Consider the following 18,312-nt stretch of genomic DNA (forward strand, 5'->3'; position numbering starts at 1 on the left):
ACCATTTTGTCCATTTACATGATACTAGAAACAAAGAAAATTTTATGCTCCCCGCCCACCACCTCAGACTGTATGCCCAGGGATCTCAATACAAGGGAATGGAAATTTTTAATAAATTAAAAGGGAACAAGTTAATGCAGAGGAATTTATGTTCACTTAAAAGAGAGCCATATGAGGTACTGACACTGAGGTACTACTACACAGTGGATGAATTCATACATGTCTCCTATATGCAGACCAAATGGATTGCAAATGTACGCCATAAGATGAATAATACACAATTCACATCAGTCCCAACAGAACACTGTCACTGATGGTGCTGTAAGCTACTAAAGCTATGATTTCAGTTATGGTACAACCTTCTTCTCTTGCTGCAAACACTTTAGTCTCATGTCATGTACAAAGAGTATTCAAGGCACCAACAACTCAAAATGCAGAGAAACTAATTAAATTACAAATGTTTATCCTCTTTAACCACTTATCTGTTTATTAATCTCAGTTATGCATACTCTTACAAATAAAGAAAAGCAACAAAAATGTTCATGCATGATAATTACCCCAATGTTTATAATTCCAATGAAACAAAGTCAATGTGAAGTCTGTCATTTCATAAATGTCGGTACCAATTTAGCATCACTGTAGTTACAAATAATAAATTCATCTCACTCAGAAGTGCTGTTTACCTTTCCCTTGCTTTATTTATTTCTTCATTACAAGTAAAGGAAGACTGTCAAATTATTATCTATCTGTGAAAGGGAAAATAACTGCTCCAGAATCACAAACAAGGTATGTCAACAGGTAACACATGCACTATCACAGCGTACTTTGAAGTGCATATACATTGGGAGGAAAACTGTGCACGTTTTGATAACTTTTCACTCATGGCAGGAATCAATCTAGTACCCATACTTTTCATTGAGCTTTGTACGACCATCACCTGTCTGGCCTTCTGGGGGAACCCAAACTGAATAATCTGGGTTGGATTCATCGTAATCATAGTCCATTTTCTGTGCCATTTTCCCTGGAAAAAAAAGAAAGAAGATTGTAAGCAACTCGAAAGAGAAAGCAGTTGAACAAAACAATAAGGAAATTAGAATAGAACACCACTCTGCAGCTGAGTATAGTCTGAAATTCCCTGATACATTGAGACAGAATACAGAAGTTTTATAATCAAGATCACTGTGCTGAAGGTTAAAAATTTTAACTTAGTGGATCTTCAATACTAATGCTCATTCTGAATTATCTGTACTCTGAATGGTGCATCTGTTGGTTGTTAAAAGATAGCAGAGCAACCTATTTCACTTATTTATAATAAAACTTTTACAGACTATTCATCTTCAATGTATAAGCAATTATTCCCACCCACTGGCAGTAAACAAAAATAATCTATTCCTGCTTGTGGAGCACAACAAGAAGCTTTCACAAAATGTTACAAGACTTTGCATTTAAAACATTAATTGCACTGCAGAAATATTCACACAAAGATGGCTCTCCTTACAGTATTTCACATTCTGAACTAACAGTGATCTCATTAAACTAAACGGTTTCCTGACAGCGAGAAAAACATTTCTCTATCAGTGTAAAAATACAGGGCTACTATAAATCATTTACTAATTTTTTCCAACGTATTACATGTACAAGTATGACTGATGCATGAACAGAACAGTAAACTCATCAAGTTTGCATTTTACATGAAAGAAATGTTCCACAAGTGCCTTCATCTTACTGATTACCTCAACACATTGATGCAGAAGTTTGTCATTTAGGTAGTGATGAACACTGATGCTCTAATAATGCCGTGCCCTATCTTGTTGGAAGATAAAATTCTAGGAAACTACCATAACTGCTACATGTAAAAGTCAGAAGTGCCCATCAGTCTTCTCACAGAAGAAAAGCAGGCTATACAGTTTCATCTGTGCCACTGCACAGAAAATGTTAAGTTTTGGTGTATCTTATTTGTGTACCACAATTTCTCACAATGGTGATTAACATTTTCAGTTACAAGAAAGGTTGCTTTGTTGCTGGATATCAGGTTGGAGGTGAAATTTTCATCCTTAAGTGATTCCTTCTAACATTTTGACGATACGAGGAGCAGTGCAAAACTGGATTGCATTCACAATTCACACCCCCCCTTCATCAGTTGACTTACATCACAGGTCTAGCCGATCCTCTTCTCTGGATAATCAACTATGTCGAGCTCCCAAAAGCTTCTTCTCCAAAGGCTATGGCTGGTTATAGGAATTTAAAAGACTCTACTTTTGAAATAATTGGGTAATCGTAGAAAACTTTCAGTTCGATCATGGTATATTTTCACTTCCACTGGAAACCACTTTACCAATTCTTGTATAAACATTTGACATCTGTTAAGCCAACTCAGTCATCAAACATTAGACTCTATTAATATACACTTATATCATGGTTGGTTTAATAACCACCAGAAGTTTTTAACATGTCTTGCCTCTAGTGAGTCCCATACATGAAGTAAGTGAATGTCTGTATTCTTTAACAATTAACACTGTACCATAAACCACGGAATATTACACAATCACTTCTTGACCTTTGAATACAGCTCCCAAGGCGTGAACGGCAAACACTTGTCGGTGCTGCTTGCTCCTGTCCTCCCATGACAAACGTCAATCCTGCACACACAGACATGTGTTGCGCAGTAAACAGGCTTTCTCACACTTATCTTTAAAACATCGGGGTTCGAGGCGGCAGAAGGTCGAGCGGTTCCACAATTTACGTGGAAAGTCTTGACTCACTACATGCTGCACTGTGATGCAAAATTGGTGATGGCCATAATCTTCTGGTTTTAATTGTTGCACAAGACGCAAAATATACTGTTTGAAATGCAACCATCATCACAAAACCTTCCACACAGTTTGCTGCAGCATTCCACAGTTTGTGCCTTCTGTGGACCATTGATTGTTTTGGACTCCATATGAAATTTACCTAGTTCTCTACACATTTGCATCTGGCATACTTGACTGACTGGTACTTTTCTGTTCACAGCTCAATCAGTATTCTCACATTATCAATACCAACACACAATGTTCTGTTTACATAGTGGTTATTTTCTGTAATTCCTTCTGAATTCATGCTGCACAGTTGCAACAGATAAAAATTATAATGAAAAGGATAGATTGCTTCTCACCATAAAGATGACACTTTGAGTTGCAGATGCAATTCTTCTGTTAATAGTTTGTTTCAATCCAGCCTGCAGAAGAAATTGACGGTAGTGAGAGCTAGGCACTGCATAATTTTGCAGCTATTTTAACACATAAAGAAACAATGTTAATGATGCGTAAATAAATGTGAACATCTGAAGATGGAGTGAACGTAAGATGAAAGTGCTCTCGAAAACACATGGTTTGAGGCATAATTTCTTTAAATGGGCTAGGAAGTCCATCTGAATCAGGACTGCTCCACTGCATGTTGTGAATAGAGCTGTCACTTCCCCAAATTTATCTTCCAGGTGCTCAACAAAAAAAGAGGCTTCTTAACCAGAAAGGAGTCCCCATCGTTCTGCTGCACACTAAGTAACAAGACAAATATGGCTCTCTTCTTTTCATAGCCCTATGTTTCTCCCACAGTATAGCTACGGAGGGGAGTGACTTGGGGGTCGTATGTCGTAGAATTGTATTCTACATTCCCTTTCTTAGAGAGTGCTGGGACCATTCGGTCCCCAGCGAAAGGTGACTTTGTCCGCTTCATTGTGGGTCATCCACCCTGACACCACCCACTCTGAGTAGGGGCTCTTCCCACAGGTGCCACTCAGCCCCAGGAAAGGCCACCTGGTGTGATGGCCATTGCCGGGAGTCTGAGTGTCCAGAGATGATGGACATCTACCCCGTGGCATATGTAGAGAGGTTGCAGCTCAGGCATCAGTAATATGATCCCTGCATAATCAGAAGGTTATGACCGAGAGGGTATATGATGACACCTCCACAACGGACTGTCTACCGTGCCGGATACTGTGTGTATAGAGGTAGGTGGCACCAATGGTGACAAGCAAGGTGTATGCCACAAATAGGACAGATCTACAGAACGACACGTCATCTACCAGCTGTCAGCTGTTACGAAAATCCTGTTCGGCAAGACTACGGTGAAGGGATATAGGCAGAGGATGTACACCAGCAACACACAATTTCCTGTTGCACAGCACACTCTAGAACATGACAGTTGTGACCTCAGTGCCTATTTCACCCACACGCACCATCGGGGTTCTTCCTCCAGACATCAGATTCTCTAAACTCTTTAGGCGCTTCAATATGCTACGCTATGTTCTCGGTTCTCGTCACCCACCTGGCTTTAATTTATGTTAATTTCTTCCGTCTCAGTATTTCTTCACAATGAATATGCATTTCTTCACTCAGTTTTAATTTTCTACATCTTTAATTTTGTGACCTGTCCATTTTTCGCTCTCCCCCTCCCGTCTCTGTTATGTACAATGAACTTAGCATTCCACCCTTATTAACACATGCACAATGTTTTTGCAGTAATCTCTGCTTTGCATTTTACCCCGTCTTGCACTTTTAATTCTCAGGCTTTCAAATCTTGTCTGGTGCAGTCCCCCACAAACAGTCTTTCATTCTCAACCTGACCCGCAGTTCTGGGTGACTTTTCCAAAATATACCTTTTTTCCTAAACCTCTACAGTCCTTTTCCTTCACCCCTCTTTTTTCTTTCCCCTTCAACCCTTCTGCCGGACGGAGGAGCAGTGGCTCCAAAAGCTTGTGTAAATATCAGCTTCTTTTATGTGTGTATTCTCCTGTCATCACCTGGTGAGTAGTTGTTTTATCTGTCCAATTAAAAAACATGTTTTTTGTACTCCTGACTAGCTTCTATTATTATTATTACCACTCAGTGTAGAATTTCAAGAAACATTTCTTATCTGCAGTGAAATCTATGTCTCTCTTTTCATTTTACACACTTCTCTCTGATTATTCCATTATATGATGGAACTTTGCATCTCCTTTTCATATCCACAATATGCACGTCACAGGGTTTGGAGTAGGTGGTTCATTCTTCCACTTCTTTGCTGTAAGGGAGCTGTCAATAGATGTACTTCTATATTTTCCTTGTCTCACTTTTTTTCCTGGAATAGAAAACCTCTAGCAATTTACTTTACGCACTCAGCTGATGAGAGTGTACTTTTCCAATGCATTCCACTTTATAGTGCATTTCTTTCCTAAAGAAAGCAAGAACTCACAAAATTAGATCATGTACTGGAAAAATATTATGCGGCACTACTTTTTCTGAAAGTTTATGGAGTCTGTACAAGGTTATAACTGTTCTGCCACTGCGCAATTCACAGTTGTACACTGAGCATTTCACACTAGATAGTACAATTGTTTATATTTTTATTTTAGTCTTTCAAAGAATAACACCATTAGAACGTCATAATCTATTCATTCAGACTGTTTTTTTTTATTAAAAAAAAAAAAAGCTTTGGAAGTACTTTAGATGTAAGAAACACTGTAATCAATAAGGTTCCCCTCCATTGCCTTATCGTAACACTGAACTTGTGGTGGAGGTGTTCACATGTTCGTGTGAAGCTCAGGACTGTGCTGGCGAGAGTGTAACTACTGACATGGTCTTCCAAGCCAGACACTTGGCCCAGGTAGATGTACATGTAGATGAACCTAACAATGTGTGCTTCACACATCTCTTCCCACAGCCATTTCCAACTCAATAGGTACCCAAGCCAAGATGAGACTTGATCCATGCTAAGGGGGATAAATGAACCTCAGGAATTCTGCGTGACCTCGATGAGTACTTAGCCTTACACTTGTGTGTGGCTCCACTGGTAACTGACATATCCCTAATTCTCAAGGGAATAAAATGGAGAACACAGAAAACACTTAAAAACTGAGGGACTTGATGATACCGCAAATACCCAAACACTGGATTTAGAACTGATGGAAGTCATTTCTGCAAATGAATCACATCACTGACCAGCTCAAGTAGTGGCAGACATCACTGGGAAGTTGGACCAGATCAAGATCAAATTCTTGTGTGGGGCTCAGAGGGGGAAAAGAGAAAAATGTGAGGCATATGAAGAATAGATGGAGGGCATTAAAAGGCCTTGAACCATTAAAAAAAAAAAAAAAAAAAAAAAGGGGGGGGGGAAGAGAGAGACTGACTGACTGTCCCAGAGTAAAGGGGATAAACAGGCTGCTTCCACTACCAAAACAGGGAAAAACAGAGGAGTCCAAATACTCCCACTTCTCAAGGTAACCAGATCCAGAAAAAGCCAAGACACAAATCAGGAGAGAAGACAGATTTTTTGCAGTCTATAATGTAACATATTATTATTATTATTATTATTATTATTATTATTATTATTTTCTTTCTTTTCTTCTTATACATATAAGATATGTGTGTCTACATATATAAAATGTTGTACCATTGATAACATTGGCATTGAAACAATAGAGGTAGAGAGATGCTCTTCAATTTTTTAATTGATTTAAATTCTTCTGTCTGTCTCTATAAGTGGTAGCGGGTGGAAGTGTGACAAGTTCCACCGCATCGTTATTGTTCATGTGTGTATTCCAATTGTGCTTTAGATTGTATTAAAGAATGTTATCAAGATAGCAAAGTTTATTCGTGCATTCACGGTGACGATACCTGTCTGTTCATCACTCCGCGATGCGCCGACAATCCTGCATTGAGAGGATAGAAGCAGGCAAGAATAATTTGCGTGAGCAGAAGAGGGGCGATCTGGAACCAGTATTGTCATACCAAGCTCTATGCACAATAGTGGTAACAAGAAAAAGAAGTATGTTCACTCAGGATATGTGTACATTCCAATTTTTTTTTCAATCATTCTTTAAAAATTTTCTTTTAATTATTTAAGCAGCAAATTTTTATTCAGTTTTCACGTCATGGTTTTTGGGATAACAGTCATTCAACAGGATATCTGCTGATCAATATAACATTGAAACCAGAGTGGCTAGTTCAATCTTTGAAAAGATTGGGGAAGACACAAGTCTATGCTCCAACATCAGAGTGTCTATCTCCTAAGGGTTGGGAACAATATACTGACTTAAAGATACGGTGCCCAAGATATCGGTGTGGCAGGAGGTGAAGCTGCTAGTCAAGCCGGCAGAGGAACTCTTGAAAACCCCAAAGATATCAATTTGGGTACCACAACTTCCTAAGGCTCTTCCTCCAGTAACTCTTTTCTAGAAAGTATAAGTGCAGAACCAGGATCTCTTGACAGATGACTGGAAGGTAATCAACTGCAAGGTTTAATTTGAGTGCCAAGCCATTGTGGTGCAAGTCAGTGAGGAATCCCCTAAAGCAATGCAAGAACTGGACCTGAAACTGTATTTATGGTTCCTGTAGGTTACTTTCAGGTAATTAAGGACATCGGAAGCAACAATGGTAACAAATTGGTGGATGAAAGTGTTCCAGATAAACCTGCAACATAGTAAGTGAAGTAAGTACTGTCTCGAGCCATCTTTTGGGAAGAGAGGATGTGGATGTAGCCATTATCCATGAACCCCAGTTACACTATGTGATCAAAAGTATCCGGACACCCCCAAAAACATACATTTTCACATTAGGTGCATTGTGCTGTCACCTACTGCCTGGTACTCTATATCAGGGACCTCAGTAGTCATTAGGCATTATGAGAGAACAGAATAGGGCGCTCCGTGGAAATAATGCACTTCGAACGTGGTCAGGTGACCGGGTATAACTTGTGACATATGTCAGTACGAGAGATTTACACACTCCTAAACATCCCTAGGTCCATTGTTTCCGATGTGATAGTGAAGTGGAAACGTGAAGGGACATGTACAGCACAAAAGCATAGAGGCCAACCTCGTCTGTTGACTGACAGAGACCGCCAACAGTTGAAGAGGGTCATAATGTGTAACAGGCAGGCATCTATCCAGACCATGATACAGGAATTCCAAACTGCATCGGGATCCACTGCAAGTACGATGACATTTAGGCAGGAGGTGAAGAAACTTGGATTTCATGGTCGACCGACTGCTCATAAGCTACACATCACACCGGTAAATGCCACACGATAACTTGCTTGCTGTAAAAAGCGTAAACATTGGACAATTGAACAGTGGAAAAACATAGTGTGGAGTGACGAATCACGGTACACAAGGTGGCAATCTAATGGCAGGGTGTGGATATGGTGAATGCCTAGTGAAATTCATCTGCCAGGGTGTTTAGTGCCACCAGCATAATTCAGAGGCAGTGGTGTTATGGTGTGGTCATGTTTTTCATGGAGGGGGCTTGCACCCCTTGTTGTTTTGCATGGCACTATCACGACCCAAGCCTACAATGGTGTTTTAAGCACTTTCTTGCTTCTCACTGTTGAAGAAGAATTTGGGGATGCATCTTTCAACACGATCGAGCAACTGTGTGTAATGCATGGCCTGTGGCGGAGTGGTTACACGACAATAACATCCCTATAATGGACTGGCCTGCACAGAGTCCGACCTGTATCCTATAGAACACCATTGGGATGTTTTGGAATGTCGATTTCATGTCAGGCCTCACCGACTGACATCGATACCTCTCCTCAATGCAGCACTCCTTGAAGAATGGGCTGGCATTCCCCAAGAAACCTTGCAGCACCTGATTGAACGTATGCCTATGAAAGTGGAAGCTGTCATCAAGGCTAAGGATGGGCCAATACCACATCGAACTGCAGCATTACCGATGGAGGGTGCCACGAACTTGTAAGTCATTTTCAGCCAGGTGTCCGGATATTTTTGATTTAAAGTTTCCCCTCCTCCTCTCTATCTCTCATTTTCCCCCAATTTGCTATCTAAAATTTTTCTCATTCCCTTTTCAATGTACCGCACCAACTGGTAGTTTACAGTTCATCTGTTCGTTACGCGCATACGTTTTCACACAGGTACACCACCTACTAATAATGTTTATTTTGTGCACTGCGACAACTTTGTCAGTTGCAGCACGGCACCAGCCACATATGAGCCATTTCACTGCCTTTTAATTCCTCATATATTTTAATGTGAAGACTTTTACACATAGCCCAGCTCTAATGGGAATGTTGTTTAATTGATTTTATTTGGTTTTACTAATGATCACATGTACCATGTTACTTGATACGAGCTTTTCTGCTCTGAAATTTGTCATCTCCAGCATGTTAATATGCGTCTATTTAGTTTTTGTTTATATTTTTATCCAGTGGTTTTTGTATATCTTTCACACTATGTTACTTCTTTTTAACTGTGATATGAAAATTTTTCTGGATAGGTGCATGTACAAGGGGCATTCAGTATATAATGCAATATTCTTTTCTCCCCTGAATGCAGGTTGTTTTATTCAGGATTCCAATAAACCATGTTATTCCCCACGCCTCTGGCTAGAAACCCCTATTTTCCAACATCATCTCTGTTCAGTGCAATAGCCTTACACTACATTAATGGGAGGACCTGTATGCTTACACAGTATCACTCTACTGGTTGACAAAATATTGTCACGATCGACCTTGTAATGCGTAAAGAATTCACACAGACTCATTGCTCTTGACGGTCTTCCATTGGGCAGCAAGAAACACAGAAGGCATATACCTTTGAGGACCCAAACTGGTGAGGAAGAGTGTCAGCACTGCCAACGGAGAAGTCCAGTTGAGCAGTGAGCTGCTCGACTGAGATCGACTGAGATCTGTCAATCACCTGGAATGAGAGTGTCCACACATTCCAACAATGCAGCAGTCACAGCTACGTGCGTGCCAACTGGCACGCGTGAGATCGGACCGGTCTGCATGACCTCATTCAGAAAATGACAGACCTCTCACCCGACATCTCACAGTGCTTCTGTTCACTGCCAGGTCTCCGTAGACTTTCTGCAACTCTGTTACAGACACCATTTTGAAGGCTCTATAGAGCACAGCCACCTTTCAAAATTTCACGAAACTGTAGGGGCCAATGCGGAAATATTACGCGATGTTCCTCTACAAATTCTGCATCTGTTCAACTGAAAAAAGTGATTTATTTCTTATTTGACACTCCTTGTACTTTTGAAGAAGATTTTACAACTGCTGAAACTATGAAAACACACCTGCAACTGGTTGGCTTATTTTCTCAAGGCATTCAAATCTATCCTGCATTCCTGGATGTTTTGGTGGCAAAGTTGAGTGTTACTCCATTAGTAGAATATCGTATCGAGCTACAGGATAACATTGTGATAAAGAAAACTCTGTATATATTTGCCCCTCCCACGATGAAGCTGTTGAGGGAAATGTTAGAACAAGGGATTATTTGGCTCTCCAAATCACAGTATGTGGCTTCTGTGTTTTTTGTTCCCAAATCAGATGGAAGCTATCACCCATGGTGGATTATAGGGATCTGAACAAACAGGTGAAATTGTGATCACGATCACTCTCAGAACGTCATTCTCGTTTTGGCTGATTTCACACGGCAAAACTGTTTACGACATTAGATCCGAACCAAGTGATCAGGTAGTTTATAGTAATTCTATGGAGGAACATTTTCAACATTTATGAGAAGTACTTGGTAGACTGAGAAAAGCAGGATCGACTGTTCCTCTGGCCGAGGAGAAGTTCACCTGTGAATTAATGCATTTCTTAAGGCACACGGTTGTCCTAGACAGGATGAGCGTCGATCGACATCTTTCAGCACTTAGGAATGTCAAAGACATGGTGAAATTCTTACGTAAGGAAAGCCAAATTTCTTTTTTGCAAATTTATCCTCGAGCTCATAGGGAAGATGGGGAAATTATGTGATTTAGGAGAAAAGATACATACATTTTGAGGGGTCAGCCTCACGAGAAGCACCACAGGTGACGCTGAAATGAGGTTTGATGTCAGATACGGTCCTGCCTCTTCACGATTCTAGCACACGATTCATCTTGTAGATGGACACCTCGAATGTAAGATGGGAGCAGTCCTATTTCAGGAGAATGAAGAAGGGATAAGTTCAATAGCATTTGCATCCCAGACCTAAAACCACTTAGAGAGGACAACAAGATAGTGGTGCATGAGCAATTTGTGCCTTTCCTGTTCGAGTATTTCCATGAGTGCTCTACAGGTGGGCATTTGGGCATTTTCACAAATGCCGTAATATGTCAGCATTTTCTATGGAAGAGAACTGATAGTGATATAAAAACAGAGTGAGTATATGTCAGGTATGCATTGGGGTCAAGCCCGTTCAGTATATGAAGGTGGGTTGGTTAGCATCTGCTACAGTGAACTGTCCCCTTCAAAAAATGGTTATCGATTTTGCAGGTCCATTGCACCTGCCTCCCACCGGGGCAGCTATTACTGAAGCAATGGTACAGAACTTAAAGAACATCTATAGTGTTTTACGTCCACCACACTATATTACATATGACAACGTGACATGCTTTATGATGGGTGGTTTTAGGGACTTTAGTGTGGTATCGGCAATACACATGCCACAACCGCTATTACCCCACCCCTTCAAATGCTGAGAGTTTAACCAAACCTGGGGGCAGCCCTAATCACGTACAGTAGTAAAGAGCAGGAGAATTGGACTCTACAGTCTCACAAGTGGTGATACCCATAAAAACGACATAGCGAGAACCAGGTGAACTGCTACTATGTTTCAAGATTTCTAGTCCACAAAGTATCATCCGTCAACCTGCTGCTGGAACAGACCGGGCCAAGGCAACTTGTGGTCCCCTGAAAGAGGGCAAAACAGAACCTTCTTAAGTTGCATCATCTTCAGGCAGTGCTACAATAGCAGACAGTGCCCACAGCCACATTATGTAGAAGACCCAGTCTCTGTCAAGAACTTCCAGGCTTCAAGCAAAAATCTTGACAAGATAGAAAGCTCCTGCCACAGTATAGTAAGTATTGTTAGTGGATCCCAAGAAGGGAAATGTTATAAGAGCTCACCTATCCCAAATCAAGCTTAGTCCCTGTCGGGAAGATCAGATACGATCAAAGGGAATTGCCGGGAATAATGGGAGGAGTATATGCCAGTGGTTGGCACTACTGTAGTCGACCGTGGCCACCGGACGGTATTGCGAGGTCAAGTGACCTTTTCGGCACACGATCTGAGGGGTGTGGAGGAACAGACGGGTAGTAAATGGTAGTAGACATTTTAATCAGGCAACAGAATAACGTTTTAGGCCGCTCACACGGAAATGGCACCGACAGCAGGCTGTCAGCTCTCGAGGAATGGCACACGTTTCTGCACACTCAAACAATACCGTGTTTATCTGGGCTGTGGTAACGGGCTCTGTCACAGTGAAATTTGAAGGCTACCCAGGTCAGAGCAGTTTTTCCCAGATACACATTACGGTACACGTCAGAGTGTACCTGTTTGTGTGTGCCCACAATTAAGTAGTGGCCACATTCAACAAGCACTGCCGCACTAGGGCAGTTGCGAGTGTGTGCCATTGTGTGATGCTTATTGTGTCACCTAGTAATTGGCTGGTGTGACAATGTGGCCCTGGTCATGCATCACCGAAATATACTGTGTATCTTTGTACTTGTGCAACTTAGTCTGGAAGATTAACACTACTGCTCCAACTTTAATCTGAGTCATAATTATTTCTGATTGTTTCAAGACATACAATAATTACAGTGCTTTGTCTTATTTAACTTAGTTAGTTATTAGTGATTCTGAATCCATCTGGGGCACCAAGTAAAGTTGCGGTTCACGATTTGTACTGTCGTGGCAAATGTAAAACTTGTCCAGTATATGTAGGGCTTGTGGTAGGACCGATAATTCACTATATTATCTGAGGAAAGATTAGAAGCGTTTTGCACGTCTCCCTGGACCTTATATATATTTATCGGAACTACTGACCGTCACATTAAAGTATTAATATTTTCACTCTGTTTTTGGGCGAGATTTGAAAAGTTACCATTGTGCAGTAAACGCTACTTTCAGTCTCTTTTTCTGGACACGATCTACCGTTAATGAGTGTACAGGATGCATGTTTCAGGAAATGGCCTGCATTAAGGAATAGCCAATATGTTCAAATGTTTACTACAAATCTGGTTCACGCTTTAACAAAAGTGGATGTCAATGGCCCTCTGGGAGCCTTTCACACACGTGTCATAGCAGTTCCGTACATCCCTAGCTTGCTACGGCTGTCTCCTAAGGCACCAAATTTCTTCCTTCAAGCACCCTGAGCTGTCGATCCTACTGTGCGACCGGATACCTGCCTACTACGATTCTTGGCAACCAGTACAGGACAACAGCTCTGTTCCTACCTAGGTTTCTGTCAACGCAGCCTCACTCTCATTCTTCGCCTACTCCAAACGGCATTAACATTGGCCTCTGCTCCACGACCGTGCCACGTATTGACATTTCCTCGAACTGAGACGCTTATTGTGAAGTTTTCGTACACACCCGCACCGCAACATCTCGACACCTGCTACACAACCAGGTGTGCCACATCTTCCATCAGAGATGGTTAATTCCGTGCCTCACATAAAAAAGTATCAGTGTCCTGTTGACGATACTCGCAGAAGAGATTGTGACTCTGTTCGTTGTCTACAATTCCTACCACACCGCTTCTCTGTCTAGTGCCACCCCAGTTATTGGGAGCTCCAACGTTAGGCAGGTGATGGAGCCCCTTAGGGAAGTAGCGGAAAGGTTGGGGAAGAAGGCCAGTGTTCACTCTGTCTGCTTGCCGGGGGGTCTCATCTGAGATGTGGAGGAGGCCCTGCTGGCGGCAATAGAGAGCACTGGGTGCACCCAACTGCAAATTGTTGCTCATGTCGGCACCAATGAGTCCTGCCGTCTGGGTTCAGAGGTCATCCTCAGTTCGTACAGGCAGTTGGCAGAGTTGGTGAAGGTGGAATCAGAGCTAGCTATTTGTAGTATCGTTCCCAGAACCGATCGCGATCCTCTGATTTGGAGCCGAGTGGAAGGCTTAAACCAGAGGCTCAGACGATTCTGCGGACATCTGGGGTGCAAATTTCTTGACCTCCGCTATCGGGTGGAGAAATGTAGGGTCCCTCTGAATAGGTCAGGCGTGCATTAGACGCCGGAAGTGGCTACAAGGGTAGCGGAGTACATGTGGAGTGCACATGCGGGTTTTTTAAGTTAGAGAATTCCCTCCCTAGGCCCGACAAGACGCCTCCTGAGATGCAGCAAGATAGAAGTAGGCAAAATGCAACAGGGAATAACAATATTAATGTGCTAATAGTAAACTGCAGTAACGTCTATAGAAAGGTCCCAGAACTGCTCTCATTAATAAACGGTCACAATGCCCATATAGTACTACGGACAGAAAGTTGGCTAAAACCAGACGTGAACAGTAATGAAATCCTAAACTCAGACTGGAATGTATACCGCAGAGACAGGCTGGACAGTGAAGGGGGAGGCGTGTTTATAGCGATAAGAATTGCAATAGTATAGAAGGAAATTGACGGAGATCCAAAATGTGAAATAATTTGGGTGAAGGTCACGGTTAAAGCAGGCTCAGACATGGTAATTGGATGTCTCTACAGGCCCCCTGGCTCAGCCGCTGTTGTGGCTGAGCACCTGAAGGATAATTTGGAAAGTATTTTGAGTAGATTTCCCCACCATGTTATAGTTCTGGGTGGAGATTTTAATTTGCTGAATATAGACTGGGAGACTCAAACGTTCATAAGAGGTGGCAGGGACAAAGAATCCAGTGAAATTTTTTTAAGTGCTTTATCTGAAAACTACCTTGAGCAGTTAAACAGAGACCGACTCGGGGCGATAACATATTAGACCTTCTGGTGACAAACAGACCTGAACTATTTGAAACAGTTCACGCAGAACAGGGAATCAGTGATCATAAAGCGGTTACTGCATCGATGATTTCAGCCGCAAATAGAAATATTAAAAAAGGTAGGAAGATTTTTCTGTTTAGCAAAAGTGACAAAAAGCAGAATACAGAGTACCTGATGGCTCAACACAAAAGTCTCAAGTACAGATAATGTTGAGGATCAGTGGACAAAGTTCAAAACCATCGTACAATATGCGTTAAATGAGTATGTGCCAAGTAAGATCGTAAGAGATGGAAAAGAGCCACCGCGGTACAACACCCAGCTAGAAAACTGCTGCGGAAGCAAAGGGAACTTCACAGCAAACATAAACATAGCCAAAGCCTTGCAGACAAACAAAAATTACGTGAAGCGAAATGTAGTGTGAGGAGGGCTATGCGAGAGGCGTTCAATGAATTCGAAAGTAAAGTTCTATGTACTGACTTGGCAGAAAATCCTAAGAAATTTTGGTCTTATGTCAAAGCGGTAGGTGGATCAAAACAAAATGTCCAGGCACTCTGTGACCAAAATGGTACTGAAACAGAGGATGACAGACTAAAGGCCGAAATACTAAATGTCTTTTTCCAAATCTGTTTCACAGAGGAAGACTGCACTGTAGTGCCTTCTCTAGCCTGTCGCACAGATGACAAAATAGTAGATATCGAAATAGACGACACTGGGATAGAGAAAAAATTAAAATCGCTCAAAAGAGGAAAGGCTGCTGGAACTGATGGGATACCAGTTCGATTTTACACAGAGTATGCAAAGGAACTTGCCCCCCTTCTTGCAGCGGTGTACCGTAGGTCTCTAGAAGAGCATAGCGTTCCAAAGGATTGGAAAAGGGCACAGGTCATCCCCATTTTCAAGAAGGGACGTCGAACGGATCTATATCTCTAACGTTGATCAGTTGTAGAATCTTGGAACACGTATTATGTTCGAGTATAATGACTTTTCTGGAGACTAGAAATCTACTCTGTAGGAATCAGCATAGCTTTCGAAAAAGACGATCGTTTGAAACCCAGCTCGCGCTATTTGTCGACGAGACTCAGAGGGCCATAGACATGGGTTCACAGGTAGATTCCGTGTTTCTTGACTTCCGCAAGGCGTTTGATACAGTTTCCCACAGTCATTTAATGAACAAAGTAAGAGCATATGGACTATCACACCAATTGTGTGATTGGATTGAAGAGTTCCTAGATAAAAGAACGCAGCATGTCATTCTCAATGGAGAGAAGTCTTCCGAAGTAAGAGTGATTTCAGGTGTGCCGCAAGTTCACTGAGGCTTTTTGCAGATAATGCTGTGGTGTATCGAGAGGTTGTAACAATGGAAAATTGTACTGAAATGCAGGAGGATCTGCAGTGAATTGACACGTGCTGCAGGGAATGTCAATTCAATCTCAATGTAGACAAGTGTAATGTGCTGCGAATACATATAAAGATAGATCCCTTATCATTTAGCTACAAAATAGCAGTTAATTCCATAAATTATCTGGGAGTACACATTAGGAGTGATTTAAAATGGAATGATCATATAAAGTTGATCGTCAGTAAACCAGATGCCAGACTGAGATTCATTGGAAGAATCCGAAGGAAATGCAATCCGAAAACAAAGGAAGTAGGTTACAGTTCGCTTGTTCACCCACTGCTTGAATACTGCTCAGCAGTATGGGATCCATACCAGATAGGGTTGATAGAAGAGAGAGAGAAGATCCAACGGAAAGCAGCGTGCTTCGTTACAGGATCATTTAGTAATCGCGAAAGCATTATAGAGATAATAGATAAACTCCAGTGGAAGACTCTGCAGGAGAGACGCTCAGTAGCTCGGTACGGGCTTTTGTTAAAGTTTCGAGAACATACCTTCACCGAAGAGTCAAGCAGTATTTTGCTCCCTCCTACGTAGATCTCGCGAAGAGACCATGAGAATAAAATCAGAGAGATTAGAACCCACACTGAAGCATAGCGACAATCCTTTCCATGAACAATACGGGACTGGAATAGAAGGGAGAACCGATAGAGGTACTCAGGGTACCCTCTGCCACACACCGTCAGGTGGCTTGTGGAGTATGGGTATGGATGTAGATGCAGCGTGTGTGGTTTGAGGTTTTCGGTCGCTAAACAGCGTGGTCATCAGTGCCCAAACGCATAAAAACAGGATCACATGCGGTGAAGGGACAAAGACGGACAGTGAACAAGGAGAACGGCTAAAAGACACAGGCCTGAGGCAGTTCCAAATCCTCATATACAGAGGCAAAACAAGATGAAAAGAAACACACTAAAAAAGGGAAGGAAACACAAGGAAAAGAGAACAGAAATAGAAGTGAAACAAGGAGGTAATCGTGACTGGCAGACCTCTTACCTAAGCTCTGTGTGAGCCAGACACCCAGCAGCACATTAAAATCCTCTCCCAAAAATTCAAGACAACAAATTGGACAGGACACAAAACCGTAAGACCTTTACCACGGTCGTTGCGTCATCTTGCAAAATAGAGGGAAAATCCGATGGCAAGGAAACCACCGCCCTCTGGTCAGAGAATAAAAAAGTAAACTGTGGTGGACAGGAATCTGGATGCCACAATCACTGCAGATTGGGGGGTCCTTCCGCTGGAGTAAAAAACCATGCCTCAAGGGACTGTGTCTGATGCGGAGGTAAGTGAGGAGAAACTCATCCTGCCTGCACGACTGTTAGGACGTACGCCATGGCCGCGTGGTGGCCTAGTGACTTACTGCAGTACCAATAAATTTCGAGACTATTTCACGTTTTCCTGCAGTAGTTTGGTCCTTAAATAAATGTGTTGTTTTTTAACCAACAGTGGACACTGTTCTTTGTACAGTGCCTACTGTGTCTTATTTCATAAGTTAGGTAGGGAAACATTCCTATATTGTTTTCTGTGTAAGATTTGAAAAAGTTACTGTCACGCAGTCTTCTTATTTGTGTATGATCTACTGTTAGCCTGTGTCTAAAGTATGCATGTTTTAGGAAACTTCAAAACTTGTAATTAACATTTGGGGAAATTGTTTAAAAGTTGTTGAGACACTGTAGGAGTTTTCCGAGTTTGTGTAAGATATTCATTGTTAACGATATTGGCCGTATCTGTGAATTGTGTTGTTATAAGTTCTGGTACACTGATGTTAAGATCTTCTTGGCTTGACATTTCTTGAGTAACAGGCTTCAAATTTTGAAGCATATATGGAAGTTTGTTTCAAAACGAAGGAGTGGAGTGTGGAGTGTGGAGAGTGGAGAAGTGTGGAGTGTGGAGTGTGGAGAGTGGAGTGGAGTGGAGTGGAGGGAGTGAGTGAGGGAGGGAGGGAGGGAGGGAGGGAGGAGAGGACAAATGTGTGGCGGGGAGGGGACCCGAGTGGCGGTGAAGGGAGACGAGTGGCGGGGAGGGGAGACGAGTGGCGGGGAGGGGAGACGAGTGGCGGGGAGGGGAGACGAGTGGCGGGGAGGGGAGACGAGTGGCGGGGAGGGGAGACGAGTGGCGGGGAGGGGAGACGAGTGGCGGGGAGGGGAGGGGCAGGGAGGGTAGACGTGTGGTGGGGGAGGGGAGACGCGTGGCGTAGGAGGAGAGACGAGTGACGG

At 42.3% G+C, this 18,312-nt stretch overlaps 1 protein-coding gene across 1 annotated transcript in view; it reads right to left on the reverse strand.

The window, feature by feature from the left end:
* Positions 1-673: 673 nt before the first annotated feature.
* The window catches only part of LOC126305094 (kanadaptin-like), a gene marked incomplete at its 5' end in the record, with an annotated part of 228,471 nt that continues 210,832 nt past the window's right edge, over positions 674-18,312 (reverse strand). The window contains 1 exon segment of the mRNA XM_049992011.1: positions 674-1,021.

The sequence above is a fragment of the Schistocerca gregaria genome, unplaced genomic scaffold (assembly GCF_023897955.1).
Source record: "Schistocerca gregaria isolate iqSchGreg1 unplaced genomic scaffold, iqSchGreg1.2 ptg000246l, whole genome shotgun sequence".
In the NCBI taxonomy this organism is placed as follows: domain Eukaryota; kingdom Metazoa; phylum Arthropoda; class Insecta; order Orthoptera; family Acrididae; genus Schistocerca; species Schistocerca gregaria.